We start from the raw sequence: 6,863 nt of genomic DNA, 5'->3' as shown, positions 1-6,863 counted from the left end.
TTTTTTGGATCGGATGGACAAGTTCTGACTTCCATGAGTCAAGGACTACGCCTTTTGGGTATTAGCGCCGGAATAAACGCGTTAGCACCGGCATCTACTCAAGTGCACACGTTCTAAGCACGATTGGAAAAATGCCATTCGGCCCGCTCGACTTCCTTACGTCCAACAAAAGGTGAGCTCGCCGAACAGTTTTCTGTCTGAACTGAACTTCAGGCATAGAACTCTGGAAAGCTGCTTGCCGATTTTGACGACGTGCCTCGATTTCGCACGGGCGTTTGCAGCTTAATAAATATTACCTATATATTTCACATCGACCCTATAATGTCCTTTTATCTTTTTTAAGGATATTTCCTTGATAATAATTAATAAAACAATATAAAACACCAATAAATCGGCCCCATCAAAGCTTAGTTATATACACTCATCTTTACCAATCATACAATGCAATCAAAGTCAATAATACTTATCTGATGCGAAATAAATTCAATCACTATATTGTACAATAAAAACTGTAGATTTACGATTGTTAAAAATTTAAGGCGTCAATATGATAATTATGTATTTTTAGGAATTTTTGTTATATTATCCAACCCTACTACTATTCTAGTATGTATAGATATTGGACTGCTTATACAATTAATCTGGGTATAAATCTAATGGCAAATATTTTCATCATAAAAATAAATTTGATCTCAATGAGAACGTATTTCAGCTATCTTTTCTGTATTTCTTACATTTGACAGCAAAAAACGAAGAGCGCCTCGAATCATCGACGATAAAGTCATTTCAGATCGGCTTGATTCTTTGACGTTGCTTAAAGAAGTTAACCCATCTCTCCATCTTCTTCCGCATACAGGGGAGTGCCCACTGCTCAGAGGAGTTGTTTGGATTGATACCAGCATCCGAATCCCACCACCGGCCATTAAGTCAAAATGAGAAATTCCACCCGCATAATGTTGAGGTCTGGTTGTAGAATATAATCACGCGTTTAGGAAGAACTTCTTGCCTCGCATAGCCACTTTGTGGAATCTATTACCGGCTGCAGTTTTCCTGAACCGACATGACTTAGGGCATACTCCCAACTTAAAGACCGGCAATGCATCTCTTGTCCACCACACACCAGGGTGTTGTGCCCACATATCACGTGAGCCTCTTGCCCCCACTCATATAAAAAAAGATACCTTCCAAAATTATCATTAAAGAACAATCAGTTAAATGACACGCAAGTAACTAAAAGTTTTTTTTAGCAATTTCGTAATAAATTTTGTATTTCGATTTTATGCGTTATTTTCGCTTAGGTCGTGTTTTTAAATCCGATTGGGCACAAAGAGCACACCACTTTTCAATTAGGAAACCTAGTCTCCAAAGAGCGTTTTTTGAAAATTGCTTTTTTTATGGAAGAAGTGGACAAAAGAGCGTACAGGTTATCTGATATCAAGTGATCACCGCCGCGCACATTCTCTTGCAATACCAGAAGAATTACAGGAGCGTTGCTGGCCTCAAGGCAGATGTACGTACCTAATTTTTTTTAAATGATATTTTTTTTTATGGAATAGGAGGACAAACGAGCGAACGGGTCACCTGGTGTTAAGTGATCACCGCCGCGCACATTCTCTTGCAACACCAGAAGAATTACAGGAGCGTTGCTGGCCTCAAGGCAGATGTACGTACCTACTTTTTTTAAATGATACTATGTCGTATAATCCTGGAAACACTGCACATGGAAGCTCATACCGCAGCTTGGCTGTATGTGGAAGAAAGTTCCTTGTTGACAACACTGTGCAGGAAAATCACACATCCAGATGGTGGGGATTAATTTCTAATTTGTGGCGTGTCGTGCGAAGGTGGGATTCGGCGGCAGGAATCAGGTGAAACAGCTCTTTGGAAGACTCCCTGTGAAGCGACGTCTCTACGCCGAGTTATTATTAATATTTTATTCTGCATATCTCAGGAAAGCTGTTGGGAGCTGTCAGATGTCGAATTAACTGTATGTGCAGTGTAGTGAAGTAAATGTCGTGGCTATACACACTTGTGGCATTATGTTCTCGCATGTAGGACGTCGGTGTTAGGCGTCTTATGAAGCTTAGAAAAAATTTGGTAAATACCATATTTTAATTGCTATGAAAGTGATAATTTTCATTATAACCTTCTACAAGATTGATTGCTCTACTCCAAAAACGTACTGGACAACCGTGTTTATCGCAAAAAATCGTAATATGAGAAACAATAATAGTAAAAATTTAAATTAAAACTCCCATTAGTTTTTAATTCCATAGGCCAATGTAATGAATATACGCGGAGGCTCAGTTGGTAAGAGCGCTCGGACGGAACCCGAGAGGGGCAGGTTCGAATCCCGCATTTTTCATAAGTTTGTTTATTGCCATTCTTGTAAATCAACATTTACAGCATCATCGTTTTACAAATAATTACAATACTTATAAAGTGATGCAACAAAAATACTCAAACGTCAAATTCTCATTGCCTTACATAAGTAAAAGAAAATGTTAATTACTAAATAAAAACAAGAATTATTGAGTGCAGTAGATGCATCATCCACACACACTGTAAATAAGTAAACGTATTTTGTGAGCATTTAATAAGGAATTACAAAAAATATAAATAAGTATGGTACATAGCTTTAATTTTAAACTCTTAAGTCAGTGTTTCTGATCATCTAGCAAGTAGCACCCGTTTACGAGCATGACGCATGGACCAGCCATTGCCTCCCTCGACCATGTTTTAGGGGAGGGAATGACCCACACTACGACGCTGCCGCAAGCCTGAAGAAGCCTGTCTCGAGAACTCAACCAAATAACAAGAAAGAAATCAAATTGTGAATCCTCTAAAAATTAAAAAAAAAAATTGTCGTTCTATCGACAGAAATTTATTTTAGGTAGGTGTGTTATGATACACACTAATAAGACTTTGTCCTTGTCAAAGAAAGCGGCATAATATGTAATAAATAACAAAACAAACACCCAGGAAATACAATACGTACCTAATTAATTTATGATATTTTCGTGGATATCGTAAACACATCCTTATCTTTTGATAAAACTTACTCAGTATGATTCTATTTTAAATTTAGCTACGGTATGTTAGATTAAGTTCCTACCTACAGACTATTACTGTGATAGTTTTTACTGCGTGTTTAATAATTAATATTATCATAAGTGAATTTTCTAGAAACTGTCATAACCGTAATGTTAACCAGGAAAAACAAAAACTTATAAGGCCTACTACTCGGCTAAGTCGAGTTAGTAGGTACCTAAGTCTTTTGTGGGGCGCTGTATATGATTTAACAACAAAGTCCCAGAAAAACTTCAAAACAAATGTATTACGAATTTCAAAAGAATTTTTAAAAGAAGTTTATGTGATAAAGGTTTGGTAGAACACATACACATAAATGACTTTCATTATGATAGCACAGATTGGGAATTGCATCGAAATTTAATATTTAAAAAAAGAACAAAGAAGAAGCCCGCTGAGTTTGTTGCGCGCGTTCTTCTCAGGTCTGAGGCTTTCATTTCCGAATGAGTACTGGTTTTGACTTTCAATAAGTGATTTCATATCCCATTTGAATAAGAATACTTGAAATTGCTATTGCGAAAAAAATTGTCGAAGCCCTTTCGTCCATAGCTAGATATATATATATATATATATATATATATATATATATATATATATATGTATATAAATTCTGTTCGACCCCCGGGAGTAAAAAATAATATTGGGTCGTCCTAGGTAAGAGTCGACTAAGAGGTTTTTTATTTTGAAGAGAAACGCACCTTTAGGACGACAGCACTAGAGCCGTACTCGATCTGATTTGTACCACACATGGAAAACCTGCGTGAAGTAGCGAAATGTATTGCATAGGTTGGTGTCGAGAACCGACCCTTATTCTTTCATAGATGTACCCCAAGAAGAAAACTACTTTTCCAGAGACTGAGAGAATGCAAGAAGCAAAATAATCCATCCCTACCTGTGATATTATATATATTATATTATACATCCAACAACCAGAGAAATCACAGAAACGTTGCGGCTTTTCCTTTATGCGTCTACGCGTATTTTTTGAAGGTGTTTTTATTGTCATACTAGCTGACCCGTCAAACGTTGTTTTGCCATATAAATTGTACTGATCTTGTGCTTGCTATTTGATAAGAGATGGCGCTAGTTGTATTCACTATTAACAATCACACTTTTTTTATATTTTGTATTATTCACACTATAGTTTTATTAATTATAGCCTATTTGTTATTCTGGTGTGTAAGCTATATTATTGTAAAGTTTCATCGAAATCTATTCAGTAGATTTTGCGTTAAAGAAGTTCAAACATACATCCAGACATACAAACTTTCACATTTATAATATTAGTAGGATTATAGTCATATACTGTCTAGTTCTGGAAACACTGCACTGTATTTAATAAAATTCCTAATTATATTATATGTCTAACACCTTCTACATTTAAAGAAGTTATGAAGAATCGCCTTATTCAAAATATATATCTACATTAACCTAAAGAATATATAGAGCAGAAAGAAGTATGGAAAATAGATGGTCTACCTACTAATAATTCTTCATATTAAGATTGCATAATGTAATGAATGTAACATGAATATTATATATAACTTTGTGAGCATTAATTTTGTAATTTAGTACTAACCATGCGTAGCTATGTTATAACATGGTTTGTCATGCTCACCGAATGGCATTGCTTACGGCGGCGTCATGTGCCGAGTCGTCTCCTACCCTCAAATATTTGCGAAAGGAACGATGGCTGGTCCATGCGTCAACTCGTGAACGGGTGCTGGCTGCTTGTGGTGCCAGAACGACTGTTATCACTACATAAAACAAAATCCTCTTCCGCGTCTGTCTATTCGCGATAAACTCAACTAGAACACGCAAGTTCTGGTCGTTGTCGGAAGCTGCTCTGGGTATCTTCAAACAGCCGTCCCTGTATCCGTTGCACATGAGGAATGACACCCTGGCCCATACGGCAAAAGAGAAAGCCGATCTCTTGTGCTCTCTTTTCGCCTCCAACTCGACTCTTGACGACAACGGAAAAACTCCGCCGACCATCCCGCGGTGTCAGAGCTCTATGCCTGAAGTACAGTTCAGACAGAAAACTGTTCGGCGAACTCTGTTTTCGTTGGAGGTCAAGAAGTCGAGCGGCCCGGATGGCATTTCCCCAATCCTGCTTAGAACGTGTGCCCCTGAGTTGACGCCGGTGCTAACGCGTTTATTCCGGCACTCTTATTCAAATGGCGTAGTCCCTGACTCATGGAAGTCAGCCCTTGTCCATCCGATCCAAAAAAAAAGGAGACAGTTCGGATCTGGCAAACTACAGGCCTATTGCTATTACCTCCCTGCTCTCCAAAATCATGGAGAGCATAATTAACCGCCAGCTCTTGGCAACGAACGGCAGTACGGCTTTCGCCATGGTCACATGGGCGGCGGCTATTGAAAGCAAGGGGGAAGGCCTTGCAGCTAGCCTGGATATAGCGAAGGCCTTTGATCGTGTATGGCACAAGGCGCTCCTCAAAACTTCCATCATTTGGGCTTCCAGAGAGCTAATGCAAGTGGACCTCCAGCTTCCTCACTGGGCGCAGCATACAGGTCGTTGTCGACGGTTATTGCTCGAATCCGAAGCCCGTGAACGCTACACTGTTTCTTATGCATAGCAATGTATGTGACAGCTGTGAAAACGTCGAAAAAAATTGAGGTGGACAGTTAACCTCTATTTTGAGCATGGCATGCACACATGGCAAGCCCGTGAACGCTGGAGTGCCCCAAGGCTGTGTGCTATTTAACACATTGTTTCTTCTGCATATTAATGATATGTTGGACACCAACTCCAACATACATTGCTATGCAGACGACAGCACTGGTAATGCAGTATACACGGGCCATGGAGGTCTCGGGACATCGTCTACCAGTGCCGGGAGAAACTTGTGTCTTCTATCGAGTCTTCTCTCGAGAAGGTCGCGGCATGGGGTAAATTGAAACTTGTGCAATTTAACCCCCAGAAGACTCAAGTTTGCGGGTTTACCACAAAAAAAAAACTATTTGTCGTATCACCGCTCTTCGACAACACTTCCCTTAAAGCCTCGCCTAGTATCGGAATACTGGGTCTCGAAATCTCGAGCGATTGCCAATTCAGTTCAACACCAGGTGACCCGAACGCTAGTTTGTCCTCCTTTTCCATAAAAAAAAATACGGTACTGATTTTGATACTGTTTTCACTAATGGGTATCGTGGTTCTCGAGGAAGGTGTAATATATAATTCGTTAACTTTTTCTAATCATGTTTGTATACATTAACGCTATTTGTTGGAGGTGTCGGAAAAAAATAAGCCATTTGGGAGCTTTAAATTTTTTGTATGGTGTAATTATGTATCTTATATAGTTTTTCAGAAAAATGTCTATTTCTTAAGGAAAACATGCTATATTAATACTTTAAAAATTAACTATTAAATTCTTAACCGTAAAAATTGGCAGGTAATGTAAAAGCTGTTGACACAAAAACGATATTAATCCCTAATTTTTAATTTGATTACATATTATAAAATCATTAATTACCGATGGCTTTACACTACATAATTCCCGAATACTTAGGTAGATACATCATATTTTTTTCTATTGACAGAACAGCGTCTATCGGGTCAGCTAGTAGTTAATAAATCATTGTATTTGTTGGATGCAATTAACAATTATGACAGTAATCACGACCATCATGTTCACGAAACATCCTTTCACAAACAATGAATTCAAGCTCTAAAGGTAATTGATACATCCAATATACGATAATTTATATTAATACAGTTTATTCTTTTACTTTTTATGAAATAATTTATATTT

The sequence above is a fragment of the Leptidea sinapis genome, chromosome 23 (genome assembly GCF_905404315.1).
Source record: "Leptidea sinapis chromosome 23, ilLepSina1.1, whole genome shotgun sequence".
Classification (NCBI taxonomy): Eukaryota; Metazoa; Arthropoda; class Insecta; order Lepidoptera; family Pieridae; genus Leptidea; species Leptidea sinapis.
The sequence above is the reverse complement of the archived record's forward strand: the minus strand, read 5'-3'. Positions refer to the sequence as shown.